The 14,871-nt window shown below is 38.9% G+C and overlaps 1 pseudogene; it reads left to right on the forward strand.

Annotated features, from left to right (window-relative positions):
• Window positions 1–10,208: 10,208 nt before the first annotated feature.
• LOC124095999 (small ribosomal subunit protein eS4-like) overlaps window positions 10,209–14,871 on the forward strand; it is a 36,443-nt pseudogene continuing 31,780 nt past the window's right edge.

The following is a 14,871-nucleotide window of genomic DNA, read 5'->3' on the forward strand; positions in this document are numbered from 1 at the left end:
AATAAATAACAAAAAAATTGAGAAAAATAATTTGTTCACAAAAGAGGATACTAGAATTAAGCATTGCTGAGAGATACTCTGTAAACTACCTGCCTGCCACTTGGTCCATGTGCCTGCCTGTTCTTTGACTCAAATGAGTCAGATAATATGCAGCCCTCCAGTTCACCCTGGACTATTTGAGATAGCTTGCTTCTTCAAGCTCAGAACTTCTCTCATCTCCAAGCTGAGCACAGCCTCCTCCTGCCAGTCGCCATAGCTAAGGCTCACCATGGTGACCCTGTGGAGATAATCCTAACGGCCAATGGTCCATTTCCCATAATTCCAGTTATTCAACATGTTACAACTCCCAATAGTTTGACAGCCTATATCCACATTTAGGGAAAACCTTTTTTTATTTTTATTTTCCTAGTGCAGCTTGGCAAAAGACAAAAATGGTTCACCTTTAGTATCTCCCGCTGCAGCCTCCGTGTTCATTTTCTCAAGCACAAAAGGTGAGGATTTGACTTTTCATTTGTGTTCCCAGAGGGCCCGTGCTGGTGAGTTCCCCTGAGTGGACGAAGCAATTCCAAGCTACAAATTGTCCTTCAGCTAATCTGTTAATAAGGAAGGAAGATTAGAAGGTAGGAAGAGGGAAGAAAGGAGAAGGAAGGGAGGAATGAGACAGGGAGGAAAGGAGGAGAGAAATAAAACAAAGGAAGGCCCTTTTTCTCAGGCTCTAATCTCAAGTTATTATAACACTTTTCCAATTCTCATTTAAAAGACTAGGTAAACATTGTGTGGGAACTTTCTTCCTTCGAATCCAAGAAATATTCAAAGATTTTAAAATGTCACAAGAGCAAACACCTGCAGCTCAGCACTGTAACTATTTTTAAACCAGGAGGAGGAGAAAACATGGGGAGCGAAGGGCTCCATTTTAAGCCCTTAGGTATAGCAGACAGTGTGACAGCAGTACCTGAAGATCTCGTCCAGGTGGTGTAAATCATTCTATTTTAGAAAAAGGGAAAAACTGTATGAAAGCATATGTGGGGATATGCAGTAGAATATCAAGAGTTCCCTGCTCTTTGTGTCTGGAAGTGATTGACACTTGGATAATATTGTGACCCCATGAAGATGGGCACCACACCTCCTTTCTTCCCAGGATTTAGTAACCCCCTCCTCTATCATTTATTCCTCATTTAATCTTTAGACATTCCTTCGCCCTGGGGCACATTGGGAGCTTTCAAAGATTCTGAGATAGGGGAGGCTCCATTGCTTCTCAGAGAATTGGCACTTTCAGTCCAATTTCCTTCTGTGAGAAGCAGCAATTATATATATTTTTTTCTCTAAGGTCCACTGTCTATGATATTTTCACTTGCTGGCTATTGTCTTCTTGTCCTTCTTGTCCCCTGTACTTGACTGTCCTTCTCAGAACAAATAAGAGAAGCTAAGGCAAGGACACCAAGGAGGATGCTTGAGGGCAGATCCCTTGCTTATCTGTGTATTTTTTTTCCTGTTTTTTTTTTTGGGGGGGGTACCAGGGATTGAACTCAGGGGCACTTGACTACTGAGCCCCCACATCCTCAGCCCTATTTTGTATTTTATTTAGAGACAGGGTCTCACTGAGGTACTTAGAGTCTCACTTTTTCTGAGGCTGGCTTTGAACTTGCCATCCTCCTGCCTCAGCTTCCTGACTTTTAAGAATTAAAACAAACCTTCTATTGTCTCTGCTACTGTCACTGCTCTGAAGCCTTGTGGACTGTCCAAAACCTCCTGGCCCACACTGGTCCCATCTCCTGTTGTCAAGGAAGTTGGAAAAAGAAGAGATTTGTGCCCTCTTTTCCCCTGTGTGTGTTATAAAGAGGCACTCTTGAAGTGGTTGTCTTCATGGTGAGGGTAATATCACACGCTCAGAAAGGAACGGGTTTTTTTTTTGTTGTTGTTTATTTTTTTATATATTTTAACTACACAACAGCAGTGGAAAGCATCACAATTCTTATTACACATATAGGGCACAATTTTTCATATATCTGTATATAAAGTATGTTCACATCAATTTATGCCTTTATACATGTGCTTTGTTTTTTTTTGTATTACAATTCTTAATACTCATATATACCACAATTTTTGTATCTCTGTTTGTATGTTGACACCCAATTCAAGTCTTCATACATGTACTTTGGATAATGATGTCCATCACATTTCACCATCCTTGCTAATCCCCTGCCCCCTTCTTTTCCCTCCCACCCCTTTTCCCTATCTAGAATTCATCTATTCCTCCAATGCTTACCCTCCCTACCCCACTATGAGTCAACCTTCTTATATCAGAGAAAACATTCGGCATTAGTTTTTTTGGTATTGGCTAACTTCACTTAGCATTAATTTCTCCAGCGCCATCTATTTACCTGCAAATGCCATGATTTTGTTCTCTTCTATTGCTGAGTAAAATTCCATTGTGTATATATGCCACATTTTTTTTATTCATTCATCCACTGAAGGACATCTAGGTTGGCTCCACAGTTTAGCTATTGTGAATTGTGCTGTTATAAACATTGACGTGGCTGTGTCCCTGTAGTATGCTGTTTTTAAATCCTTTGGGTATAGTTCGAGAAGAGGAATAGCTGGGTCAAATGGTGGTTCCATTCCCAGGTTTCCAAGGAATCTCCATACTGCTTTCCATTTTGGCTCCACCAATTTGCAGTTCCACCAGCAATGTATGAGTGTACCTTTTCCCCCACATCCTCGCCAACAGTTGTTTTCTTCATAATAGCTTCCATTCTGACTGGAGTCAGATGATATCTTAGAGTAGTTTTGATTTGCATTTCTCTGATTGCTAGAAATGAGGAACATTTTTTCATATATTTGTTGTTTGATTGTATATCCTCTTCTGAGAAGTGTCTATTCAGGTCCTTAGCCCATTTGTTGAGTGGGTTATTTGTTTTTTTCGGTGTTTAGCTTTTTGAGTTCTTCATATACCCTAGAGATTAGTGCTCTATCTGATGTGTGAGGGTTAAAAATTTGCTCCCAGGATGTAGGCTCTCTGTTAACCTCACAGATTGTTTCTTTTGCTGAGAAGAAACTTTTTAGTTTGAATCCATCCCATTTATTGATTCTTGGTTTTAATTCTTGCACTACAGGAGTCTTATTAAGGAAGTTGGGGCCTAATCCCACATGATGAAGATTAGGGCCTACTTTTTCTTTTAACAGACGCAGAGTCTCTGGTTTAATTCCTAGGTCCTTAATCCATTTTGAGTTAAGTTTTGTGCATGGTGAGAGATAGGGGTTTAATTTCATTTTGTTGTATATGGATTTCCAGTTTTCCCAGCACCATTTTTTGAAGATACTATCTTTTCTCCAGTGCATGTTTTTGGCACCTTTGTCTAATATAAGATAATTTGTGGGTTAGTCTCTGTGTCCTCTATTCTGTACCATTGGTCTACTGGCGTGTTTTGATGCCAATACCATGCTGTTTTTGTTACTATTGCTCTGTAGTATAGTTTTAGTTCTGGTATAGCGATACCACCTGTTTCACTCTCAGGAAGGAATAGGTTTTAGAACAACAGTTGGTAAAAGCAGAGTCCAAGTGTTTTGTTGAATGTCAAAGTTTGTCTCTTTAAATAATCAACTTCCTATGTGCCTATCCAGAATGGAGGACCGACACTGGGGGGCCAGGGCAGCCTAACTGTTCACAAGGTATAATGTCTAATCTGAATTGTCAATTTGATTGGATTAAGATATGCTTTGGATTCAGAGATGCCTATGATTAAGGGACATCTGAGTATGTCAACAATTGATTGGCACGTGGGATAGCAAACTGAAGTGGAGATCTTCCCTAAGCCAGCATTGTTCAATGGATTGGAGGCTTGGATGGAATAAAAGTTGCAAGAACAAGGAAGCAGCAGCAAATGCAAGCTCTTCCTGAATGGGTTCTTGATAGCTGCTGCAATCACCTGAGGACATCAGACTCCAGCTCCTTCACTCTTCAAAAGTGGACTTTGCCCAGTGATTCTCTAGGGAGTTTCCAGACCTTCATTCCTAGATTGGGGTAACATCATTGATCCCTCTTGTTCTGAGGATTCAGCATCTTGGACTGTGCAGCTACTGGTTCCTCCAGTTCTCTAGCCTGCCAACGGCTATTGTGGGACTATCCAGCTTTTGGTTGTGTGAGCCAATCAAATAAATTCTATACACACACACACACACACACCACGACATATAGTATATATGACACATATATCCTGTATGTTATATATATCTGTATTATATATATCCTATGTTATATATATAGCCTGTATGATAAATATACATATATATGTGTGTGTGTGTATGTATATATATATATATATATATATATATATATATATATATATATATATATCCTGTTGTTCTGTTCCTCTAGAGAATCCTGACTAATACACAGAGTTACCTAGGAAAGGAGATAAACAGTTCCACCTGAGATAAGGTGACTGAGGGAATCTGGAGAAATAATTGCAAAAATATTGGGGTGGAATATTAGCCACGATTGATGGTTGAAAAGTGATGATTTGTTGACTTTCAGATCTAGACTAGAAATAGAAAAAATAAAGTGATTGTTCAGAGTAACACAAAAGAAGGAATTTCCTATGTGAGGTCTTACATAAACAAAGATACATTTTAATTATTATCTTAGAATAGCCAGTCTTGTATAAAAATATGCTGCATTTCCCCCATGCCTCTGGTGAAGTGGGTTTTGCTATAATTGGAATATCTGACATAAGAATAGTTTGCGATTCATGCCTGCACTGTGTGGTGAGATGCAGGTGTAATAATCTTATTTTGGGGAAGATCCAAATAGAAGTATTTTGTATCAAATTAAACATACTTTTATCATGCATGCTTTTTAATTTGTGCATCAGAATATGTGACCCATATATAGGGAACATAATTGATAATAATGGTTTTTCCAAAGTCATAGTCATAGAAAGAGCTCTAAGACTATGTGGTACCTGGAAAGCTCAGTAAAGATGATGTTGGTGTGGGTTAGTGCCATGTGTGCACAGTGCATGTGGCCTTGTTGTGCCCCCATTGGTGGATGATCTCTTGCTGTGTAAGGTAGATGGGGGTCAGCAAAGTAAAGGTTGTTACCAGATGGAATTCTGGTTTCAGATAAAGATGACCAAATTAACCCAGATTATATCATGTGCACAGATGCTGTTATGGTTTAGATATGAGGTATCCCTCAGAAGCTCATCTGAGAGATAATGCAGGAATTTTCAGAAGTAAAATGATTGAGTTATAGAGAACCTTAACCTGATCACTGGATTAATCCACTGAAATAAATTAACTGTACAGCAACTGTAGGCAGGTAGGGTGTAGATGGAAGCAATAGGTCACTAGGGAGTGACTTTGAGTTGAATGTTATTTCCCTGGTGAGTGGAGAACTCTGTCTGCTTCCTTGTGGCCATGTCTGAGCTGCTTTTCTCCACCATATTCTTTTTCCATGATCTTCTAACTCACCTTAGACCCAGAGAAATGGAGTCAGCAGTCTATGGACTGAGACCTCTGAAATCATGATCCAAATGAACTTCTCCTCCTCTAATTTTTCTTACCAGGTCTTTTGGTCACAGCAACAAAAAAGCTGCCTAAAACATATGCTGTGACTAGAAATAAAATGGAAAGTAGCACTGATGAAATGTATAACTAAATATATAGGTTTTTAAAATCATAATTATTAGTGCATATTAATTGTACAAAATAATGGGCTTCATCGTGACAATTTCATACATGCATATAATGGACATGTAAAGTATCCACACTCCCCACTTCTCTCTCCCCACTCCCCCTCCATTACCCTAACTATCCTCCTTCTACTTGCATATCATACATTTCTTCCTAGATTCACATATGAGAAGGATGTGAAACTTGTCTTTCTGAGTCTGATTTATTTCACTTAACATAATGATCTCCAGTTCCATTCATTTTCCTGCAAATGACATGGCTTCATCCTTCTTTATGTCTGAATTATACACCATTGTGTATATTTAACACATTTTATGTATCCATTCATCTGTGAGCATCTAGGAAGATTTCATAACTTAGCTATTCACAATAGACCAATAAACCTGGGTATTCAGGTGTCTATTGTAGGCTGACTTTGATTCCTTTTGATATGTACCAGGAGTGATATGGCTGGATCATATGGTAGTTCTATTGCAGCTTTTTGAGGAACCTCCATACTGTTTTCCACAATGTCTGTATTAATTTACATTCCTACCAACAGTGTATAAGGTTCCCTTTCCCTACACCCTCAACCAGCATTTTGTATTAATTAATTTATTTTTTTGCTAATAATTCTGACTGGAGGGGCTGGGGATGTGGCTCAAGCGGTAGCGCGCTCGCCTGGCATTCGTGTGGCCGATCCTCAGTACCATATACAAACAAAGATGTTGTGTCTGCCGATAACTAAAAAATAAATATTAAAATTCTCTCTCTCTCTCTCTCTGTCTCTCTGTCTCTCTCTCTCTTTAAAAAAAATTCTGACTGGAGTGAGGTGGTATCCCAATATCATTTCAATTTGAATTTTCCTGATGTTGAACATTTTTAAAAACACTTTTATTGGCCATTTGTGCTTTGTTTGAGAAGTGCCTGTTCAGTTCTTTTATCTATTTATTAATTGAATTATTTTTTGTTGTTGTCATTAAATTTTTTGAGTTCTTTATTTTTCTGAATATTAATCCTCTGTCAGATGAATAGCTGAAAAAAGATTTTCTTCCATTCTCTAGGCAGTCTCTTCGCTCTGTGGATGGTTTCTTTTGCTGCTCAGAAGCTAAAGAAAAGACCTTAAAAGATACTATTTTTTTTTTGGTTAAAATGTAGACTTTGAGTTTGTAGACTGCTTGAATTTGTACTGCAGCTCTGTCACTCGGTGACCACTGCAGCTCCATTTCTTGTGTGCATATGATTATCATAATTGTACTTATAAAACAATGAGTAGAGTGGCTTAGCACATCATAGACTTTCATCCAATGTTGGTCATTATTTTTTGTGTATTAGCAAATGAAAATTCGCTTGATCTCCTTTCAATTGTTATTAATTTTGAAAACCTATTTTCTTGTATATTTATTTGAAAAGGAAATGATTCAAGTTTTTGGTTTCCCTGAAGGTGTTTTGTTGATAACTAACTTGAGTTGTTAAGGCATGCATATAAAACCACATGAGTATATGGATGTATATGTGTGTTCATGATTGTGTGGATGTGTGCTAATACTTGAGTGTATGCACATATATATGCCTATTGATGGTTGTTGTGTGACTTTTCTGGGGCTGCTGTGAAAAAACAACCATAAATTTGGTGGCCTAAAGCGGCAGCAATTGCTCTCTCACTGTTGTAGAGGCTAGAAGGCTAATGTCAGTATCACTATGCCAAAAGGAAGGTGGGGTGGCACTGAGCTTCCTGCAGAGGCTGGAGGGGAGCCCCTGAACCTTGCTTCTTCCAGCTTCCAGCTGCCAATCCTTGAATTATAGCCGCATCACTCCACTCTCTGCCTCTGTATTTACAAGGCATTTCCCTTTTCTCTGTGAGAATCTCTCTTTGCTACTCCTTTATACCATAAAACACTTGTGATGCTATTTAGGCCCATCTGTATAATCTAGGATGATCTCCCCATCACAAGGTCATTATTAACATTAGCAAAGAACCTTTTTTCAAATAAGGTAAGAGATTTCATGGATCTCTGGAAGGATACTTTTCAACCCATTATAGGTGTATATATGTGTATGAGTATATGTGTGGGGGCCTTGGGTGAGTATAGATGTATGTACATATATTGGTATGATTGTTATGTGTATGTGTGAATGTATTTATATGTAGGTGTTTGTTGTGTGTGCATGTGTGGGGGCTATGAACGTGTATGTATATGTGTACAAGCATGTGTATACTTGTGGGCATATGGGTGTGCATATATGAGTACATGCATGAATGTGTATATGTGTGTGAATGGGTAATGAGCATGCATGCATGTTTGTAATACATGTGGGTATTTTTTATGAAAAGTAGGTTATTCATCTGACCTTTGCCTAAGATATTTTATTAGAGTTCTGAAATGTGAAACAGTTGGAAGTCTGTTCTAATGAATCAGTATTCTCTTAACAGATGGCTGAATAAACACAATGTTTCTACCTTCCCAGAAATCATCTTAAGCACAAAATTGTTATGGTTTGTGAGAAAAGAGCAACCCTGTTTAAATGCTAGTAAACAAGGAAGCACATACCTCTCTTACCTCTGTCTGAACCTCAGAAAGAGGACCCAAGTGGGAGTTCAACTTAATGAAAAATGCATTAGGAGCTGTCCTGATGACCCAGAGGATCTATTGCTCATTTTAATCTCAGCCAACCAGGTAAATAGGCGCTGGTCCATGAACCCTGGCTCCGAACAAATCAGGGAAAACTTAATGACAGACAGTGTCTCTAAATGAGGGTTTAAGCTTTCTTTCCCCGCCGCCCCCCAGCATTTAAAACCTGCCTGTGGAAATAACAGTTAAGTTTTATGAGGACTGGAATGTATTCAAATCTGCCTTGGTGTTTGGTGCAAGAAAGAGATTAGGGAAGATAGAGCCAAGGTTGAGCTAACGCTAAGAGGACAACTTTTTAAAAGCTTAAATATATATTTAGTATATATTATTTTACATATAAACTGACATATGTAAATGTTTAAAATAATTATTTTAGGCATCTATATATACTGGAAAAATGCAAGCGAGAGCCTATTCAATGATTTGTAGAGCACTCCACTAGCTATTGTGGAGATGACCAAGGTAATAAAGGAGTAGTATCCAGCTTGATCAATTAATAATCTATTGTGGAATATAAATTGAGGCAGGAATATGTGACATACAAGCACATATAAGACAATTTCATGGAGGCACACAACTGTGAGAAGGGCAGCAGCTGTGGTGCATTTGAAGAGTAGGAGGTTCATCATTATAGCCTTGATCCATGACTAAGAAATTGATAGAGCTGACTCTAGGGAAGACAAAAACTAGTTGTAACGTGGTGAGTAAAGATGGGAAAATGCAGGGCCTATTAGAATAACATAACCCATCTTTCTGGAACATATGCTATCTTGAACAGTATTCCTGAACCTAAGGAGTGTTGATATCTTGGATCAGATCAATCATCAATCACTGATGTAGGGCTTTCTGTGTATGGTAGGATATATAACAGCATCAGTGGTCTCTACACACTAGATGCCAATACCACCTTGCCTTCCCTGACCTCACCTCCCATGTTGTGATAAAAAAAAAATTTCTCCAGATAGTGCCAGATGCCTCCTGGCAGCTAACAGCCTCTAGTTGAGAACCACTGCTCCAGGACATTGCTACTCTCCTGTAGCACCAGCATCAGCTGGGAGCTTGTTAGAAATGCAGAACCTCAGGTCTCACCCAGACCTACTAAAGCATTCTGCATTTTAACAAGATCCCCAGGTGACTCATGTTTATGTTAATATCTGAGAGCTACTACTTTGAGGACTAGTACAAGAAAGGGCTGTTAATACTGGTTGGAGTCAGATCATGAAAAGATTTGAACATTTTGCTACAAACTTCGTAGCTATGCAGCTAAATTCGTTTTTCCTTTCATTGCAGATTTATTTCAGGAATACTAGACTGGCAGTTCAATATTGCCTCTTTAACCTTCTTGCCTTTCTTATAACTTCAAATTTAATATTTAGGAGAACAGCACATGCCAGCTAAAAAAATCAGTATAGTCTCTCTTGTGTCTGAAAGAAGTTACTTTGGGGGCCTGTAGGGAAACACTTTAAGAAGGACAGACTCTGTTCATTTTCCCCAGATATTTATTCTTTCCTTCCTGGAAAAGACAGTGATGGTTTCAATTCCAACAGCTGTCTTTAAAGTTTGAGAAGAGCCATGGTCTAAATATGGTAGAGCACTAAGTCAGAAGGAACCTGGCCAGAGAGAAAAAAAGAGATAAAACTGATCCCAATCTTGTAAGGCACTGTTTTATTTTCTTTTTACATTTCTTGTTTTTAGATATACATGAGAATAGAATATATTTGACACATTACACATACATGAAGTCCAACCCATTCCAATTAGATCCTGTTCTAAAGCCACTGTTTTTCAGAGATCTCTTACTCAGATAAATGCAACTCCTAACTGACTGAGATTGCTGATGTGATGGGTGCACTGGAGGAAAGGAAACCCATGCAGAAACTATTGTAAGAGTCTAGGTGAGAAATGGGAAGAACATGGATGGAAGTGAAGAGAGGCATTGAGAACCTGCTATTCTTTGGAGGTATGATAATATTTTTGCTTATCCCTGGTGTTGGGGAAGGTTATGAGCCTTATAAACATTTAAAATTCAAGGCAAGGAGTGGAAGCTAGAGAGGTAAAAGGAATAGAAAGGTGGAGGAATAGCTCATGAAAATCAAAGAGGAAAGAGGAAAGAGACGGGGCTGGGGAGGAGGGAATCAGGGAAAGGAGAATTTCTGGGGAATGATATTGGCCCAAATGCATTGTGTGCATGTACAAATATGTGACAACGAATCCCACCATTATGCACAACTATGATGCACCTGTAAAAATATGGAAAAAATAAAAGAAGAGGAGTGTGCTTGGGATTCTGTGATGAGTTTGGTTTTCATGTGTAGACCTGGAGGACGAAGAAGACATCAGCTAGGTGTGTAAGTCCAGAAGTTGCCCATGAAGATACGATACTGCTGGGGAGCAGATGAGAAGCAGCACTGAGGATTTACACACTGAAGGCAGGAGAAAGGGGTGATAATAAGTATCCATTGAACTGGATAGAAAAATCTATAGTAATGGGCTAGAGGCAGTTAAGGGGTTGCTGCTGAACAGGTTCCTCAGGAAGTATTTTCAATGGTATTTAAAATTGAAAGTACTGGGAGCTGTTTTGAGAAGGTCCACCCACTCAGGGGACACTTCCTCCCTGCAGTGGTCCTGACATCAATGAGATGAGACCTTTGCTGGCCCTCAGCAGTCAGGCTGAGGTGTGCTCCATCTTTGACAGACTCTTCTGAGTCGTGAATCTTCAGACTGTCCTTCAGCTAATGCTGTCTTGGAAATTGTGGAGCCATGGTGCATAAATATGGTCAAGGGTTACTGGCTTCTAGGAAATATTATCATCTTTCTCTAGTCAATAGCTTGTGTATACTCCAAGGAATTAAGTCCAAAAAAGTTATTGTATTAAATAGCTGTATACATAGGTCATATGCTAGATGTATTCTGGGATGGAAAGATGGGAACACCATGAAATACCCCTGGTGGAGTTTATGTGTATATGGAAATAAGATAGATGTGATCAATGTTTTATTTAGTACCATAGACTGCAGGGTGCCCTGGTCCTGGGTACTGCTAAAGATAGGACTCCTCATTTGTCCAAAATATTTGGGGTCTGTGTGTTTTCACTTCTTTTGGGGAACACTGTCATAGTTTTTCCTTCTTCTTTTTTTATTCTCTTTTAGCATTTCCCTCTTCTCTATATAAAAACCTCAAGTTTCATCCATTTTCCTCTTTTCTCAATAAAGTTGCCCATTATACCCACTGTTTCTTACTTTGTGTCCACAGTCACTTATGGGCAAATATGGAATCCCTAAGCTGTGAAACCAGAAGTTTGCAATTTTTTTTTAAAATATGCAACTCATTTGGCATCAAAATCTAAATTGACGTGAGGTATTTTGTGATATTTATTAATTCCTAGAATATTGATTTGTTTGTATGGAAGAAATGTTAGTGTGTTTGTTAAGAGTGCTGCCTTATGCCTTAGTAGGAGAAAGAATATCTTTTGAAAATTGGAAACATTCCAAATTCCAAAATAAATCGTGTCCCAAAGTCTTTGGATGAGGGAATGTGGGCCCGTCCTGTCCTCAAAATGCAGATGAGAATAGGAGGTTGTGATGAATGGGAAGATAGAGACAGCATGATCATCATGGGCAAGTGACACCCTATACTAACTGCAAAGCCTGTAAGAATCAACTGAAAAGCAAGTAGATGTAAGTAAGATCACTGAATCCAAAGCAAGCATCATGTAAGCAATTCAGCTCAGCATTAGCTTCTGGATGAATCTTGCAATTAGGAGAACTTCAGGAGCCTTGCTTAGCTCATTAGTGTAAATGACTGAGATCAAATGGAGTTTAAGGACGGCTTTGCCTGGTCTTGTACTCCAAAACCAGAAGCACAGCTCCTGCCTGCATGTGGGGCCAGCTCTCTACTTTGCCCTTGCGTGTCTCCCAGGCTCTTAGGGCTGGCAGATCTGACTAAAGAGCATCTATGAGGAGGGAACCACAGCCTGCTCCCCGGACTCTCCAAGCCCAGGCTGCCTGTCTAGTCCCTTTTCTCAGGTCCCATTGACTTGTTCCCAAGCTTCTAACTGGCTGGATTCTGCTCCCTGGCGTCCCTGCTCTTTTGCCTCTAATAATTGTCTGCTTGTCTCCAGCATCATGCCCCTCATGTCATCATAACTGTCAACTTTGATCTTTTTTAGAGATGACATTCAGACAGCTTTGATGAAATTTTACCTACAGAGTGATTGTGCAGCATGTCATAGGAACAGCCCCAACAATCACAGAGACTCACACAGCTGTGCCTACATGCCCAGAGAAGGCATTGAGCTTTGGTGACATTTTAAATCAGAACAGTGACTAATGATGCAAATGGAATGTAAACGATGAATCATACAAAATCATTAATTGTCTCTGTACCAGGAAAAACTGAAACAGTGGGGACTGTTTTGTAGGTACATTTTCAAGTCTCACAGATGAGCAGGGTCACGGAAGTCATATATCCACAGGATAACTTCCATGTTGCAAAATCTTCTTCCTTCGTCTTCCTTTCTCCTCCTCCTCCTTCCCTTCCCGACTCCCTTCCTTCCCTTTCTCCATTTCTCATTCATTAATCAGTCTTTTTATCTGAAGACAGAGATAATAACAGTATCCTCCTTATAAAGATAGTTGCAGGGATTAAATAAGCTGAGATTTTAAGGTGTGTGTGTGTGTGTATGTGTGTGTGTGTGTGTGTGTGTTTTGCGTGCACATCTCAAGTGCTTTTAGTGCCTGGCCCAAAGTAAAGTGCTTTTTCTTGTTGGAACTGACCCTATGCCAGGCCCTGTTCTGGAAGGTAGCAACACAGACATGAAATGCCTAGAACTTAAGTATGTCCGATATTTGGGTTCTCACAGGATGTGTTATTCTGAAGCATAAACTCTGACATGAGATGGACTAGATTTGAAAGTCATCTCCATCCTGTCACTCATTGATGATAAGACCTTGGGCAAGTTGCTTAATCACTATAAATCTTGGTCTCTTCCAATGGGGATAATAATATCAATGGCAAAATAATAATGTCTACTTTGTAGGTTTGTTATGAGAAATAAAGTTCATAAAAGCAAATGAAGTACTTCACAGAATACCCAAATAAGTAATAAATACTGAGTTCGTTTTTCCAAGGGTGCTCCTGATTATTGGTCCAAAGATGGTCCTTGACAACTGTTTTTTTTTTCTTCTTTCAGTTAATGGATATATTTTTCAAGTCTTTTTAGATATATATAATAGTAGAGTAAGAGTATATTTTGATGTATTATACATACATGAGGTATAACTTCCCATTCTTGTGGTTGTACACGATGTGGAGTTATACTGGTTGCGTATTCATATGAACATGGGAAAGTTATGTTAGATTCATTCTACTGTCTTTCCTGACAAAATCTTACCTTAGGACCCTCATCCTCATGGATAGAATGGACATCTTGTCCTATGTCTAGTATTTATCTCACCTTTCATATTTTTTTCCCATCTGTAACATGAATATAATAATAGTCCCTAATTCACAATGATGACTAAAGTCAACTAAGATAATGTAGGTAAAGAAATGAGTACAAAAAAACATGCCTAATGCATAGTTGATATTAAGTTGGCAACATTATGTTGTTTTTTATTAGTATTTGAGTCTGTGTTTGAAAAGAACTTGCACACCTGGATTTCTGAGGCTTTCCACACTCACTTTACTTTTATTTTATTAAATTTAAAAATTAAGTTATTTTATAATGTATTTTAATTTTTAGCAACTATTTTTTTTCTTAATTCAATAGGAAACTATGTTCATCACTGCACAAAATCTCAGAATATTCTGTTTCCTCTTAGCTAGCCGTATCCCTGGGCATTCTGGGAGTCATGGGAGATAAGTTGTTTCATGACAGCTGTACACGCTTGCCTAGCATTAGTTGGTGTTATGGCTTGGATCTAGAATGTCCCCCACCCCCAAAGACTCATGTGTTAAAGGGTTGGTCACCAGCTGACTGGACTATTGGGAAGTGACAAAAGTTTTAGAGGGTGGGACCATGTCTAGCTGGAGCAAGCCATTCATTTGGGTGATGTCACTGAAGGCCATATCGTGTCCCTGGCCCCTTCCTCTCTCTCTGCTTCTTGACCATCATGAGGTGAACAGCTTTCTCAGCCATGTGCTACCCACCATGATGTTCTGCCTTTCAAAGATCCAAGACAACAGGGCCGAGTGATCATGAACTAAAATCTCTGAAGCAGTGAGTCCAAATATATCTTTCTTCTTTTAAGTTGATTTATCTCCAGCATTTTGTCAATGATAGAAAGCTAACATTTTGTATGCAGCCTCATAAGGAATATCACCAAGAATCATATGTTACCCCATAACTGATTGTCTTCAGAGCAAGCATACACTTGGATAACTAAGTATACATTTTCTACTTTGGGACTGTAGTTTTTAAGTTTCTTTAAGTTTTTTTTTTAAGGTTTTTAAAAAAGCTTTTTAAGTCAGATTCAGAGATAGACGAATGTGATCAGGAAGAACGGATCTATATGGTCTGCCATTGTCCTGGTTTATTTCTAGCATGATTGCACACTAAGCAATG

Source organism: Marmota monax, unplaced genomic scaffold (assembly GCF_021218885.2).
Source record: "Marmota monax isolate L192 unplaced genomic scaffold, Marmota_monax_Labrador192_F-V1.1 WCK01_AAM20220418_F8-fsc00137, whole genome shotgun sequence".
NCBI lineage: Eukaryota > Metazoa > Chordata > Mammalia > Rodentia > Sciuridae > Marmota > Marmota monax.